Source organism: Ixodes scapularis, unplaced genomic scaffold (assembly GCF_016920785.2).
Source record: "Ixodes scapularis isolate PalLabHiFi unplaced genomic scaffold, ASM1692078v2 PGA_scaffold1__304_contigs__length_218370807, whole genome shotgun sequence".
In the NCBI taxonomy this organism is placed as follows: Eukaryota; Metazoa; Arthropoda; class Arachnida; order Ixodida; family Ixodidae; genus Ixodes; species Ixodes scapularis.
Window position 1 is genome coordinate 125,497,165 of NW_024609846.1, and position 17,435 is coordinate 125,514,599.

The window sequence follows — 17,435 nt, forward strand, 5'->3', positions numbered from 1 at the left end:
GGCAAGGTGCCATCTGTCGAAATCTCTTTGGACACTTCTCTGGGGGCCGTGGTAGTACGGTTGATGTTCGATCGCCTTACTAGCGTGTGCTCCCTCTACGTGCCCTTTTCATCTTCCCCGATGATGTCCGATCGTGAACACCTTGCAAACCAGCTTCCAGGGTCCTTTGTTGTCCTAGGGGATTTCAATGCCCACAATCCGCTTGGAAGTCAACGAATAGTCAGTCGAGGATCAGTTGAGGAAAGGTTTCTTTCCCGAAAAGCTGCCAGTCTATTAAATACGGGTGAGGTTATATATTTCAGCTTGACTTACCACTCTTTTTAATGCATTGACCTATCCGTTGTATCTTCATCCATGTTCACAAATTTTGCCTAAACTGTCCTGAACAACCCACGCGGCAGTGACACTTGCCTATCCGTCTTATCCCCGCAGAAGCCCTACCTATTGTTCCCTGCTGTCGTCCTCGGTGGAAACTTTCTGGAGCAAATTGGGAACTTTTTAGGGAACGTGTAACGTTGTCCGTCCTTATCGAAGCACGCTCTGTTGATGGAGAAAATGAAATAATTCCAACTGCCATTGTTGACGCAGCTCGTGCTGCTATTCCACAAACATTAAGTAAGCATACCCAAGCATCCAAAGCCTTGTTGGCATAACGAGTGCCGAAAGTCACGATATCGCCAGAATTGTGCTTGAGCAAAGTTTCGGCGGTATCCCACTCGCGCCAACCTTCTAGCATTCAAGCGCCTGCGTGCAGAAGCTCACTGTGTCAGGAGACAAGCGAAAAGGCGGTCCTTTCAATCGTACGCTTCCTCCATTAATAGCTCTGCACCAGCCAAGATTGTGTGGGATAGGGTAAGGCGAATGGATGGTGATTACTTACATTTTTAAACCCCCTGCTGTGAGCCAACGATGGTGACCCTACTGAAAAAAACCATTTGAAATTCAAACGGGTGGCAAACTGGTAAATCAAACGGGTGCAAACTTGTCGACCCGTTTGGATCAAACGTGATTATGGGATACGGGTAGCCGTTTGAAACGGTACCCGCTCGAAACGGTACCCATTTGATACAGGTGCCCGTTTGAAACGGGTGCCCGTTTGATACGGGTACCCGTTCGACCTTGCACGTGATCACACGTTTGAACGTGCCTTTTGAATCGGGAAATTATGCGCTAGCCCTAAACGGGGATCGTCTGTGTCGCGTTATCGCTTGCGCCGCGCGCGTGGGCAGCCGCAGGAATGACGCCGATCTTTCCCAACTCGGGGTAGAAGCCAAAGAGCCCCGTTTATTCCAGCGTCATCACTTTTATAACAGTCAGGCACGTGACCGCGATACACCGAGCGGCGTCACATGCGCTACCGCCACATCTCCCTTTTTTTTTTCTTTTTATTTACAATGGGTCTTTCACTGAACACATTCAAGGATCATAATTGACAACAAATCCGCACAGCCACCATATTTGACAATAAACCCACACAGCAGACGTATATGACAGCAAACTTAGTCACAAAGAAACGGGCAACTCGAGCAACAGCATACTTCGCTTCGTAGCGTTCCGGTTTTCTCACTTGGCGACCGTATCGTGACACGTAAGGCGAGGTAGGCAACGGAGGTTGAATCCTACCGTTTTCAGATAGATCACTCCCTGTGCTATCCCCTCCCAGAACTTCGGTGGCGCTGCGGTCTTCGCCGCTAGGCTCCCGGTTCTCTGGTAACTCATAGCTTCCCTGTGTGCCTTCCGACCTGGTCTGCTGAGGGGACAAAAGAACCATCATCTTGCGGTTCCTTTCTAAAAGCACCCCCGCGTGAGTCTCTACCACGAACGACCTTGGCCTATTGGCCGGATGGAGGACTGTTGCCTTTTGCTTATAGTCCTTTACCCATACTACTACACCCGGCCTCAGGGGTGGCAACTCTCGTGCGGCATGCCGACGATTGAATTGTCGGCGCTGCTTCTCTCGAAAGGCCTGGTCCCGCCTGCGGACCTTGTTCAGGTTGAGCTCTCGGGGCAACAAACTTCGTGGGTGCAGCGGAAGCGTCGTACGCAGGCGCCTGCCCATCAAAAGTTCCGCCGGGCTTTTCCCGAGGGGCCCTGGGGTGTCCCTGTACGCTAGCAACGAAATATAGGGGTCACGGGCCTTTATAATCAAGGTTTTAATTGTTTTCACCATCCTTTCTACCTCTCCGTTTGCCTGCGGATACCTCGGGCTCGATGTCACGCTACGGAAGCCGTACTCGCGTGCAAACAACTTAAACTCCACAGATACAAACTGTGAGCCATTATCGGAAACTACAATCTCCGGTATGCCATGCCTTGAAAAAAAACTCTTCAGGTGCAATATGACACTGGCATTTGTCAACGATGTCAACAGAGCGAGCTCGGGGTATCTAGAGAAGTAGTCAACGGCAACCAAATAGTGAGATCCCTTGATCTGGCACAGATCAACACCTACTTTCTGCCACGGCCTTTGTGGCGTTTCCGTCGGAATCATGGGTTCCGAGTTCTGCTCTCGGTGTTCAGCGCATGCTGTACGATTGGCTATCAAAGTTCCAAGCTGAGAGCTTAACCCGGGCCACCACACTGACTCTTGAGCCCTAGCTCTGCATTTACCAATGCCTTGATGACCCTCGTGTAACTGCTGGAGGACCTCGTTTCGGAGCTCTTGAGGGATTACCAACCTTCTCCCTTTTAGCAGCACTCCTTCGCATACAGTTAATGCAGACCTCTCCTGCCAGTACGGCCTCAAGACCATTGGCACTGACGAAAACTTCGGCCATCCTTTACGGCTCAAGTCAATCAAGCTCCGACAGACTTCATCCTTTTCCTGAGCTTTCTTAACCCGTTCAAAACGGTTATGTTCGATGATGCCGGGTACGCAGCCTTCCACGTATTTCGTGACTTCGCTAACAGTAAGCGAATTAGAACAGGCTGGCGTTCCCCGCAGGGGAGCCCTTGACAAAACATCGGCAGTTATGACACTCGTTCCGGGTACATATTCAACCACAAAATTGAAACGCATTAACCTCATCCGGAAGCGCTGGATGCGCGGAGGTAATAAGTCAATAGGCGACTTCCCCAAAAGCGTGACTAGTGGTTTGTGATCGATCTCGAACACAACATCAAGTCCCGTGATGTACCCTTCGAAACGTTCCGCCGCCCATGTCAAAGCTAAGGCTTCCTTTTCTATCTGGGCATATCGTGACTCGGCTGGAGTTAACGATCTGGATGCAAAAGCAACCGGACGTCGCTCTTTGGGTGAATCTGCAACAGAACCGCCCCCAACCCGAAAGACGACGCGTCAGCGGAAAGAATCGTTGGGTATCGAACATCGTAGTTTGCCATGACCCTTGGCGAGCAGATAACGTCCTTGATATACGCCAGCGACTGTTCCTGAGCAGGCCCCCAGACCCACTCGGAATCTTTCAAAAGCAACTGACGTAATGGCTCTGTCTTCGAAGCCAAGTTCGGAATGAATCTGGCAAGATGATTTGCCATTCCCAATAGCCGTCGCACCTCAGAGACATTCTCAGGAGTCTTAAGCTCCTTTATGGCGCGAACTTTCTCTGGGTCTGGCTTAATGCCCTCATGACTCAGCTGAAAGCCCAGAAAAGAAATTTCTGTTACTCCGAAGCAACATTTATCTTTGTTCAGAGTGACACCAGCTCGCCCGAGTCTGTCCAAGGTTTGACGCAAACGGTCATCATGCTGGGCTCTGTCTTTGCCGAAAATTAAGATGTCATCCATCAAGTTTATTACCCCTGGTATTCCCTCCAGTATTTGCGCCATTCTTTTTTGGAAGTACTCGGGAGCCGAGGTTATTCCGAACGGCAGTCTTTGGAAACAGAACCTTCCGAAAGGTGTAATAAACGTAGTCAAAAGTTCGCTGTCGCGTGACAGTTTGACTTGATGGAAGCCCGAGTTTGCGTCGATTTTGGAGAAAACCGTTGCTCCACTTAACATTCCCATACTGTCATCTACAGTGGGTAAAACGTAGCGCTCCCTACGCACGCATTTATTTAAATGCGTTAAGTCGACGCAAATTCGTACCTCACCAGACGGCTTCAAAACAGGTACTATGCCCGCGCACCAGTCCGTCGGTTCGTTTACTTTTCGTATCACTCCATTCCGCTCCATTCGCTCCAGTTCTTGCTTAACCGCGTTCCGTAATGGGAGAGGCACCCGACGCGCCGTATGGATCGCGAACGGAACCGAGTTGGGCTTTAAGTTGATTTGGTACTCTCCCGCCATGGCACCCAAGCCACGGAAAAGATGCGGGTAGCACGCCTCAACAGACTGTTTTGACGTGACCAAGTCGACGAACTTAATCACGCCCAGTGCCTCGATAGCAGGGAGCCCGAGAAGAACGGAGTGCAACCGAGAGACTACATACACGGTTTGCTGTACTGTTCGGCGTTTCCACTGTATCGTGGCAGTAAACTTGCCCAGAACTTTCAAGCACTCGTTACTGGGACCGGTCAGCGTGATATCGGACTTCTGTAACCTAGAAGGCAGTCCGGGAAAGGTTGACGGTACAACAGAGACCTCCGCCCCCGAGTCTACCTTAGCAAACACTGGCGTTTCGTTAATGAAGACTTGAATGAATCGGGCGTTACACCCTGCCCCGCTCACCGACCCAACAAAGTACGCATCGTTGTTCTTTTGGAGACACGAAAGTCGTACCTTTCTTGGGTAGGCGGCAGCTTTCTTGCGGCAGACTGCGGCGAAATGTCCGGTGCTACGACAGTAGCTGCACTTCGTTGACCTTGCCGGGCAGGCTGTCCTGGCGTGAGGATCCTTTCCGCAGAAGGAGCACTTGCCGCCGTCTCGGCCCGTGGCTTGGCTGGTGAAGCGCCGAGGAGGACCGTCTCTTTCCGTCGGCTGGCCTTGTTTCCTGACGGCGTCGAGGTTACCGGCAGCTGTCGTTTCGTTGCTCGCGTCTCGTAGTTGCTGCTGCTGCCGATGTACAGTCTCTTTCAAACGAGCTTTTGCCAGGGCACTGCCAAGTGTCAAGCTCGCGTCCATTTGTAGGGTCTCTGAAAGCTTGGAATCGCTGAGACCTACAATGAAGCGGTCGCGAACCATGCGTTCTTTAAACTCTTGGTACTCGCAACGGTCCGCTAGGGTATGAAGCGCCGTTACAAACTGGTCGACAGACTCCCCTGGTTCTTGAACGCGGCGATGAAAACACGCGCTTTCGTAGACCAGGTTCCGTGCGGCCACAAAGTGGTTGTCGAATCGCTGTTTGACGACTTCGTACTTCTTTGCGTCGTCGTCGGACAAAGCGAAAGTCTGGAAAATCTGGCGCGCTTGCTTTCCCATAGTATAGAGCAAGGTTCGTACCTGTGCTTCTTCACCCCGTTCGTTGAGGCCCGACGCGAAGCGGTAATCGTCGAACTGTTGACTCCAGGTCGGCCATTCAGACGTACGGTCGAAGTCGAAGTTCGGCGGCGGTTGAACAGCGAACATTCCGTAACCGCTCTTGCAGCCTTCGCTTTCCGCCATCCCGAAGTCCTTGGCGAAGACGAGCAGCCAGCCGCCGACGATAAGAAGCGAGTTAGAAAAACGCCCCGACCACTTCTGACACCATGTCGCGTTATCGCTTGCGCCGCGCGCGTGGGCAGCCGCAGGAATGACGCCGATCTTTCCCAACTCGGGGTAGAAGCCAAAGAGCCCCGTTTATTCCAGCGTCATCACTTTTATAACAGTCAGGCACGTGACCGCGATACACCGAGCGGCGTCACATGCGCTACCGCCACAGTCTGATAGGTTGGTTATCTTTAAACTTATTTAAGACGTTCCGAAAGTCATAAACCTATTTATAACATGAAGGAAACACGTAGAACAAATGTGCTCGCGTAGGCGCTTGCAAATGGACAGGAAAACAGACACAAAAGATTGTTTTCAATTCTCCTCAAAGTTTATTACGTCTTCTGTAGACAAGTACAAACGTGCAAGCGATCTGTGAAATGTGAGAGGCACTCTAAGCTTTTATACAACTGAGAAGATAGCAAACCAAACAAGAACCGAGGTAATTCTAGACTATGAAGGTAGACTTTCGGGAAATTATTCGCCCGGCTGCCGCGATAATAGTGGCTGCATAATTATATAGATAATCTGGAAGAGTACGAGCAGAAGAACGGTCAATCGTTGCCAAGAAGTAAGGTTGCAGTGCACTTACCATAAAAACAGCGGACTTGAAAGATGTAATCCGCGATATTTGTCGACACGGTCAAAGCAGGACAACCACACAAACACAAATGAGAGGGAACGGCTTCTTGGAAGTTTCAACACGATGTGGCGCACAAGCTGTCAGTTGCCGAACCCAACCAAACCGCAAGATTTCCTGACTTCTTTGAAGAATCGCTTGTTGCCGATATAGGCGTAGGACTTTTCGAACACTGATAGCTTTCGTGCACATCCAATACGTTGTCGAGAGACATCCTAATAAGACCGCGGCGTTAGGCGACAGGTCGAAGCAGGTGGACGCGCGAAGGTCGAGCTGGAACTGACAACAAGCAGACAAAAAAAAAAAAAGCGGCTGCTCGGCGCACCCTTCCGGATCTCGGCGCTTATCAGCGTGCAGCTCGCGCGCGGCTGCAGGTCACGTGACGGGTGACAAGAGAGGAGGGAGGTGGCGAGGACCACAGGGACGACCCCTCTCCCTCTCCCCAGGCATTCCAATGAGATGTGTTTTTGTAACCTCGAAAGAAAAAAAAAACACGCGCGCGCGCGTTTTAGCACGCTCGAATCTTGGAAATGGCGGCGGGGCGGCCAGAAGCCCGGCTTGCGCCCGAGCGAAGAAAGTACTCAGCGCGAGCTCGTAGTTTGACTGCTGCAACGGCGGGCGTGCTCTCGCAATGCTCGATGTTCTTGCAACCGCGTGTACGCGTGCTACCTTCGCTGCGTCTTGAATTAAAGTGAAACGGAGTCTAGACGTACATTCTTTCACGCGGTCGCGTCTTCTGCGAGAGAGATTCGAGCTGAATAAGTAAATTGAGGAAACAAAGATGGACAAAGTTTTAAAGTTCTGTCAAAAATATCGGCTCACCGACGCCCCGCGTTTACGTAAAACAACAACAAAAAAAGGTGTTATTTTTAGTTGCAATATAAGCGAACATCAGCGCAATTGAAATATAAATTTAATTACTTGCATTACGCGGACGATCTGAAATCGATGAACCGGCGCTCCCAGCCTTCCGGAAACATTGGCTGCCACGGATGAAACGCTAGGCGTGCCCACGCCGCTGATCTGTACGTTCAGCATCAAACGGGCTCCTGAGAGCCGTTTGATTAAACCGGTACAGTTTGCAACATGGTCACCGGTTTGAGCAAACGTGCGACAACTTTGCCCAAACGAGTCGCCCATTTGCCCAGACGAGCGACCCATTTGCCCAACGAGCGACCCGTTTGACAAAGGAGTGACCTGTTTGTCCAAATAGGTGAGCGTTATGGCTCATACGGGAGACCCTTTTGAGCCATACGGGCGACCCCTTTGACAAACTGGTGACCGGTATGGTTAAACTGTTACCGGTATGGACCCGTTTATTTTCATATAGGCGCCAAATGGTTTTTTTCAGTAGGGGAGGTGTTTTCATCTTTGCACGAACAGGCCGATGCACTGGGGGACATTTCGGGCATATCTCCAGTTCTGGGAATTATACAGAAAAAGAATTTACGCTTTAGAACTAAATCTAAGGAGATTACAATCTGCTGATCTGATAGGTGTGCCGAAGAAAATGACCGGCGGTTTACTCTCACTGAGCTGCGTCACGTCATTGCCATAGCAAAAGCTACATCCCCTGGAGTTGATGACTTTTATTACACTATGATTTCCCATCTACTTGAAACATTCCTTGTCATTCTCCTTCAATGTTTCAATAGAGGGTGGGCAGAAGGCAAACTGCCGAGCGTGTGGAAAAATGCTGCTGTCATACCAATCTTCAAACCGGGTAAGGACAGAAGTAAAGCCTCCAGCTACAGGTCTATTGCCCTGACTAGATGCTTTGGTCAGACATTCTAGCGGCTGGTCTACAATAGCTTTATCTTCATCCTGAAACGAAACTTCTTTTTAAGCAATTTGCAGTGTGGCTTTCGTGCTTTCAGATCCACTGCCGACCACCTCGTAGGTTTGGAAACAGCCGTCCGATAGGCTTTTATAAACAAGCCGTTTTGCCATTCAGTATTCTTTGACCTTGAAAAGGCTTACGATACCACTTGGCGCTATGGTATCCTCCAAGACCTTGTTAAGATGAATAGAAGCGGCCATATGTTTAATTGCTTCGCTGACTTTTTGCAGGGTCGCACCTTTCAGGTGTGATTGGGAACAGCCCTTTCATCATCTTTTGATCCAGGAGAATGGTGTTCCACGAAAATGTGTCCGGAGCATTACCAGTTTCTGATTAAAATCAACTCGCTTTCCTGAGCAATACCACCTTCGGTGTCCTACTCGCTTTACGTTGACGATGTCTAGGTTTGCTTTTCGTCATGTAATTTATCTATCTGTTAGCGCCAAATTAAAGGAACCATTAATAGAATGAGTAAATGAACTGATCAGAATAGTTTTAAGTTTTCTGCTGAAGTGACCGACGCTGCAGTGGTTGCTTGTCCCGGAGAAGGGGAATGTTTTCCAAACCATCGCTTCACATAAATGGCACAACTCTTCCTGTCCGACCAGAACGCAAGTTCTTGGTTTGAGGTTTTACAACAAGCTCACTTTCGGTCCCCATATTAAGGCTATGAAGCTGAAAAAAAAAACTAGACTTTCTAAAAGTTCTTTCACATCGTACGTGGAGCTCAGACAAGGTATGCCTTTTACGGATTTACAAGGTTGTAGTGCGCTCTACCCTGGATTATGGAAGCATGCTTTACGGATCTGCGAAACCGTCCACCCTCAAAGTGCTTGACCCCATTCACTCTTAGGGGATCTGTCTGGCAACGGGGGCATTTCGTAGTCACCGGTACCTAGCTTGTATGCTGAATCTCATGAGTGCTCAATCGAGAGGCGTAGATTTTTTCTCGCCGTTCAGTACCTTCTAAGACTCCATTTCATTCCGCAAAATCCTGCTTATAAAATATTTAAAAACATAGACTATACGCGCTTATTTCGCCGCAAACCATCTGTAACCCCTCCATTTAAACTTTCTGTAATAATTGCCACAGAAATATACAATTTTGATGCTCTTTCTCCTATCCTTGAAATTCAACAAAAAACTGCACCATGGAAAGTTGCCGATATTCGGTGTAATATTTCTTTGACCAAGCACAAAAGAAACACAGTCGACCCTAGTGTTCTCAGGCAAGACTTCCTAGAGCTAAATAGCTCTTACAGTGACTACAAGCACTTCTTTCCCGATGGATAAAAAAAAAAAAAAAAACAGACTATGTTGGCTGTGCTGCTCTCGGCCAGGACTAAAAATCCGTGAAAAGGGCAAACGAAAGTGCCCCAATTTTTACTGCTGAGCTTTATGGTCTGATAAATGGAGTTGACCACACCGTCAAGCATCACTATAGAAAGTCTGTTATGTTATCCGACTCTCTGAGCTCACTCCCTCCCCCCCCCCCCCCCCCCCCCCAAAGCACTCAACTCTGCAACTTCTTGGAAGCACCCTCTGCTTGTGCAGATTTTTAACGCACTTACAAAAGCGCTAATAAAGAAAATACAGATACAATTTTGCTGGGTTCCTAGATATATTGGCATTGATGACAGTGAGGCAGCGTACCGCGCAGCTTCTGCGTATGTAGAAAGAACAATTGATTATGACCGCATGCCTTCTACTGATTGCCGAGTACCATTAAAAGGGCAAATAAAATATCCATGGCAGAGGGATGGCATTACCATCTAGAAAATAAACTACATTTAATTAAACCCATCCTGAGTGAATGTCGCAGTGTCAGACACCAAAAAGCGTTTGTATGAGATAGTTTTACGCCGGTTGGGAATAGGTAATGCCCACCTTACTCATAGTTATTTCTTGTATAGGGAGAGTGAACCGACATGTTACTTTTGCACTGAACCATTAAATAGTCTTCATATTTTGATATTTTGTCCACACTTTGAACAGCGGCAACATATACCATTTCGCTTGGTCCTTTCACTGGGTGACGAGCCTCTCGTTTCATTCTAAGAAGTTTTTAATGTTTTTTTAGAAGAAATCAATATTCTGCGGAACTTTTAAGTCTAGTTTTCATAGAAGGTGTTCACAGGACGCCATATTTGAGGGTGATGTTTATAGCGCATGCCCAGAACGAGCTCACATTAACAGCCTGCTAAGACCGGCAACCTTGATGGTGCTAAATGCACGCTCCAAAAGGACTGCGAAAGCCCGCCGTCAGCACGCGCTCAACAGCCGCGCACACAGATATGGCCGCCAGTGAATACTCCCTATTAAGGCTCACTATGAGACTTTAGCCAGTCTATAAAAAATGCAGGTGTCCTTTACACAATGTTTCTGGCGCACTAATGCCCCGATGCCGCTGCGCCAAAAAAAAAAAAAAAAAACTAATTAAAAGTTAATGCGGTGCTTTTTCTTGGAGCCGTATTACCCAAAGACACACATCGATCCCTCTTACGTCGTTTTCGACATACCTTTTTTTTTTTTTCTCCGCCGAAAAGAATTCAAAAGACACCCTGCTCACTCTTCCTCATTGAAACATACAAAAGAAGCTGTTCGACGGGAAGTATTTTAGGCTATAAGAGGTTCCGCCATTGCATAGTTATGTTTAGGGTGGAATACCATGTATATGAGCGCACGCAAACACTCTGTGTTTCCGTTAGCGTTGCGTGTGCAGTGCAGTGCGTAATGCCCAAACTGCGGTCTTGTACTGGCGCATCGCGACGACGCGTATACGCAGCGTGGACCACGCAACGCTAACGCCAATTGACAGCGCTTACATTTGCTCCTGTGCGCAATTCGAAAACCCTATTTTTTTTTCCAGCATAAGGATGGGTGCCGCAAAAATTGTTGTATTGAACGACTTCCCGTCCATGAAAAAGTTTTACTCAATGGAGGAAAGTGTCTATCGCCCTGAAAAAACGATCTTCCACCATAACCGCGATGCCAAGGGTGAGTGTTCTTTGAGAGCAATAAAACTTAGTTATACTACTCCTGTGGGCAAAAACTCGCCTACAAAGTGCTCTCTTTCCGTTTCACAACGGTAAAGTGTCGCATCGGGTGCGCTACTGGGCATTCATAACGTAAGCATAGTCCCGGTCAAAAGGCCTCATGAACAATCCTATAAGCTTCAAAGGCCCACCAAGTCAATATTTTATGCATATGTCAAATTTGTATTTTGATTAACCAAGGACACATAGAAAAGCGGGCACTTGGGCAAATTAAAAAGAGTTCATCATAACTTGCAGCGCGACGGGGACAAGGACAGACAGAGAAAACGCGACAACTATAACATATTGTAAAGCATGAAATGTTGTTTTAACAACCCCCCCTTCCCACCCTCTATGCCAAGATTCTCTTTGTTCGTCAGTTTGTCTACCCATGCATTTCTCGCTAAAGGTAGCGGGGAAATGAACGTCAAGTCGCCTATACACCAATTCAGATTTTATTGCTAAATTTAGCGGTAAAATTGATGTCACGTGACCTGGCGTCATGTGACCTATGCACCAATTCTATCTCTCTGCTAAATTTAGCGAAAAACTTGGAGTCACGTGACCTGACGTTATGTGAAGACGGCGACAGCAGCGGACATGTTTTTCGAAACTGTGGCAAAATATTTTTTTTTCTCTCTCTTCATATGTTCTCGTGTGCATGACGTGCATGGGATGGTAGGTCAGATGGTGTTAAGTAGCGATAGGGAGGCTGAAATAGGTTAGGTTATTTAGACTACTGTTAGGGAAGTTGGATAAGTGGAGTCACTTGAAAATAAGCCTTGTTTCATACGTTTGGCGGGTTAGCCGATTTTCGGAGAAGTTTGTGGAAACGAAGTCTCGTTAGATTTTCTTTTTTCTTTATTTTGTGACCAATAGTTATGTGTTGCAATATATTGCTGGCCTAAGAAGTAACGGACCACGTGGTGTTACACCTGGTGCTTGCCACGCAGGACAGTCTAGCGGGTTATTTTGAGTGAGTGGAGGAAAGAAGAGGCAGCTGAACATTAATAATTCACTGTGTAAACAGGGTAAATAATGATGAAATGAACGCAAAAAAATGACGAGAAAAAAGGCGAAGGGGAAGTGCGTTGTGACGTGCGCTGGAGGTGTTTTTTTTTTTTTTTTTTAATGAAACCACATTATGAATATAAGGGGTGGTACAGGAGGCGAATTTCACCTGAAGGATCTGTCTAAGACAGGCAGGCATCGAGGTAGAGCTCAACGAGAAATTGGGAAGGAGCGGAAAGAAGCTGGTAGAGGAACTGCGGAAAGAGGCAAGGGAGCTGAGGGAGAGCCTGATGGCAAAGAGCGAGAGCCTATTTCGAAAAAATGTTAAAATTTAGAAAAAATATATATTTTTTGGTTTTTAAAAAACACCTTTTTATTTGTTCATTTTAAGGCCATAGTTTCAATTAGAAACTAACTGGGCATCATCACTAGCCCTTATATCAACCCTTTTTAGACAATTATAACGCATGCCGAGCATTTGACCATGTTTTGAAAAACCCTTCAATTTTGACGCGTACTCTGGTTTCGGCTTCTTATTCAAGCGCATCTTGGCGGCAGCTGTCCTGCCCCCCGACGGCCAAAGCACAGAACCAAGGCCAGACAATTCGCCAACCTCGCCCGTCCGGCCGCCTCCCTTCCCTCTCGTATAAAACAAAGAAGTGTACCGCGCGCGCACGGCCAAGCGATAAGGAACGCCTCGCTGTTCGAGACAGCATGACATTGCAAGCTTGAGCCTTGACTTTGGGATTCCCCACCGATATGCGAAGAATGATTCGGATTTGAGTTTCAGAGTGAGATGTCACCGACGGATGTCCGATACGCGCACATCAAAAAGTTCAAACTTATTCTATTTGTTTTCAGCTCCAGATTGCGTCAGCAACTTCGGTATTACTCAGGTTACCAACTGCTTCAAGTGTGTTCGGGCGGCCTTACTAATGGCGTCTTATTCGAACGAACGAATAAAAGGCAGATATGAAATGGGCTTTAGAACAAGCATACGGAAACAGGAGAAACGTCGCAGCGCTCTTCTCAACGCGGTACTGGGAGAAACATCCTAGCGGGTCAAGGATTCTCAGTAACTATGAACATTCACGTGACCAGGGTCTTTTCACCGTCCCCCAAGTGGCGCCACATCTTCAAGCAGATTCTCAAGTGAACACTTTGCCCTACGCCTCTCTAAACCCTCACGCGAGTGTGCGTAGTATCAGTGCAACACCTCCTAGAAGAGAAGGCCGTCGCCGTCCGAGTGGTTACGTCACAATGTCGGAGAAGAAAGTCCATAGCGCAACCACGTGAGAAAAATTTTTGTCATAGACGTGAAAAAAATGTTTTTGTCGAGCGGCGCGGTGTGTTCGTGAGCGTTTTTCCGACATTAATATATGTTTTAAAAGCGCAGTATTGCACAATTTATGATATATATAATATAAACATATCATGCAACGCGCTACCAAGGTTGAAAGTACCAATTTTATATTTATGATTATCCCAGTAACCGCGGGACTACGTGCAATCCCGCAGATCCCCAAACTTTTCGAATGAACCGGTCCACTGCGGCGTTTTCTTCCCTCGTACGGGCTCCGATTCTGGTAAAATCATGTTGCGTGTGAGCTGCTGACTGTCTAAAAAGGAACGCTGAGACTTTCAGAAGGGAAGGGAACGGAAAAAAATCCAGTCATCGCCGCAGGGAGCGCACGCGAGCAAGAGATGGGCCGACGACGTTAAGCCTCCCACACTGCCGCCACCCGCTGCCCTCTCTCTCGCGTGTGTGTGTGTGTGTGTGTGTGTGTGTGTGTGTGTGTGTGTGTGTGTGTGTGTGTGTGTGTGTGTGTGTGTGTGTGTGTGTGTTGTGTGTCTGTGTGTCTGTGCGTGCGTGCGTGTGTCTGTGTGTGGTTCTTTTGATCCTTCTCGTCGTTTCTTGGTCGTCACCGCAGTCTCGGGTATTTTTTTTTTTTTTGTATTCGCTTGATACTACGGCACTTACGTGGATAAGCAGAACAGGTCCTGCTACGGTATGAGTGACATGTGTAGCAACTATCCAACGATGACACTGGTCAAATATCGATAGACCTCTCTTTTGACAGAGATTTTTTGAGCTACCTCAACTAACTATATTTTCTGACTCCCCGGCCTTTACACTTTCCGGTATGCTATTTAGTATTGCGAAATTCATAATAGTTATTGCGAAAGCGGCAAATGAAAATGATGCAAAAACCAACATTCAAATATACCCGCACTTTTTCAGTGCCGTAACGTCAGTGGAAGGCAAGATTGCCAGTCGAGCGAGCAGTCTAAAAAATAGATTATGCCAATCATTCGTTCCGTGCTGGAGCGCGGGGACTGGACCGAGCTTCCATAGCATTCATTTGACACCATGAAACTGCTTCGAATCCGTTGGGAACAAATTCTACAGTCCAAAGAGTGAACTCCTGCACTTCCACTGACGTCACTTTTTCGTTGTTGCCAGTAGAGACTTTCAGTTTGAAAAACACGGTGAGGACCAAAATTGTAAATTCAATAACTTTGTGAAAAAAAATTATTTTGACCTAATATTTGGGATACTATTTTGGCGATGCTGTTTGGCGAGTTTAGCAAAATTTCAAGCAAATTGGGGACCATGAAGAAATCGCCGGAGTACCCCTTTAAAGTTCGTGTTCAAATGTTTTCCCCACGGATATTGTGGGACGTATGGATACGATCGACAAACGAGAAACAACTTATTTACGGGATTTCTTGGTCACGTGGGACGGGCGCAAAGTGGATCCACGCGCGTTGCCTTCGCTTGCCCGCGCGCCCCCGATGGCCTTCCTTCGCGACGTCACGAGAACAGCGCTACGGCTTTCTCTTTTAGGAGGTGTTGATCAGTGCTGAAGCAGGAATTTCAGCAACAAGGGTATAAAGGATTCTGCACCAGGAAGGTATGAACCCTTTCTATGCACAACTGCACCAGAGGCTCGAAACACATGACCTCCAGAACCGTCTCGATTTTTCAAACTGGATCTTATATCGAGTGAAGGAAGAGCCCCACTTCCCCTAGGCAATCTTACGGACATACGAAGCAAACTTCGTCAGAAATTCGCAGTTTAATCTGCGCACCGCTCATTACTGAAGCACCGAGAACCCGAACTGCGTGTTGAGGACCAATACCAGTGGTCCTTCAATGTGTGGTTCGATATCAAGTGAGGAGTCCTCCTTGGTCCTGTACCAAGCCACTCGCCCTCTAGCAGACAGCATTTAAGCACGATGGTGCTCAACCACATGCTCAACACCAGGTGCAAATCTTGCTTCGTGCGGACTTCCCAGAAAAGTGGATCTGGCGCGGTGGGCCCGTCTCATGGCCGGCCCGATCGCCTGACCTGACGCCGTTGGACTTTTTCTTGTGGCGTTATATCAAGGACCGCGTGTATGTGACCGAGACCATTACACCACATTCACTGATGGAAAAAAATCCATGACGTCTATCAAAATATTCTCAGTGATGTACTTCAGAGTGCCACCTCCAGCGTCGTCAGTAGGTGCCCGTGGTGCGTAGCGGCCGAAGGATACCTCTTCGAACAGTAAGTACCCTTTAAAAAGATATCACACATATGCGATACTGTTTTGCGTTTTACTCTCTCGACCCCAGTTTGTAAAAAAACGAACAAACTTTTAAATCTATCGGGACTAACTTCCAGCAGCACTTTCACCACCGACTGACGTTACTGACTACACAAAAGAGACCTCTGGCCATTTTCTGTGATAGTCGATCATGATTACTGTGAACCTGCACTCAGAAAGTGTCCGTTCCATTGGACTCACAGCGTCCATACCCAATTTTTCCCATGTTTCCTCGGAACACTGCACTGGCTGTATGGGGCTTTGCAGATATGTCCGATGCCTTGTATACTGCACAGTTCCTGATGGTGTTCTCCACGTTGCCATCCATCCCGGGCCACCAATACTGTTCTCGCAACCGCTGTTTCGTTCTCACGATGCCTGGGTGGGATTTGTGCGCCACCATGACGAATGTAGATATAAGCGTTGATGGAGGCACCACCCGCTTTGCACGAAAGAGGACTTCCTCGATGACAAACAGTTCTTTCTGAATGAGAAAGAATTACAGCAGCTTCCCCGACGTGCTTTCCTTCTCTAGCCAGCTTTACGAAACATACTGCATCACTTCCTTTAACACTGGATCACTCTCGGTTGCGGCTTGCAGTTGACTCTTGGTTACAATACTTGATACTGCAGCGATGGTCTCTTCCTCTGGCTCACCTTCTGTTGACAGTAGAGGCAACTGAAACAGTGCATCCGCCACTACATTGTTCTCTCCCTTCATCTACTGCACAGTGTTATGTTCAGTTCAGCTGATATAACTTTCTTCCCTCTATCGTGTGGTTCCTTCTATGCTGGTCACCTGTGGCAGCATCTTCCAAACACCTGCGACGCTGCCGAAAGGCAGGCGCCAAGAGCGCGCGCTCTGCTTTTTGCTTGCTTGTTTTCTTCTCTTTGCCTGCTTCGTTAAATAAAACAGTTCTGTGATGACACTCCGACTCGGCTAGTCGCTGCCTAGGCCGCCTCCACAGTTTTGGCGACGAGGGTGCTGAACTTGGGCACTCTCACACCCAAAGGCCACGTATGCGTCGTTCGGCGTAAGCTCTCGCCGGCGGGTGTCTGGCGTCACGACGACGTCTGCTTCCGGGGAATTCCGGGCTCACCTAGGAACCTCGGCTGCTGCTTGCCGATGGCCGCGCGTTTCATTTTGAACGTCTTCCTGGATTGCTGAGCCGTCACCAAACTTCCTGGACAAGGCCGGTACGCCATTGATACCATGGAATTCATGGCTACGAATATTCGGGCGATGCATTTTGGCTACAGGCGCTCAAGGAATTTAAGCCGAACGACGCCACGCCAAGGTACTCAACCGCTATAGGACAGCGCCGTTTACGACTCCCTACCAGCTCCTGAGAAACCGGCGCGAGCGACGTCACTGGTGGGATATGGTGAGCAAGTTTGACAAGCGTGTCGCGACGTGTACAGCGAGAACGTCAGGGTCCTCCAGTCCGAATTCTCACAGCCGGTCAACGAGGCACTGACACAACTTCGATTTTAGATGAGGAAACAACAAGAAGGAGAAACCCTGCGCGAATTCTTTTCCGCCCTCCAAGCATTAGCTGCGCTGGCGTACTTGGGCGCCGTCGTAGGTCGCCATTCGACGCCGGTTCATGGTGGGGGCTGCTTGCAGGGAGATCCAAGAACGCCTGCTTCTAGACGCCGCGCTTCCGTTCAGCGTGGTCTTGCAGACAGTGATCAGTATGGAACGCGCGCGCCGTAAAGTTCAAGAGTG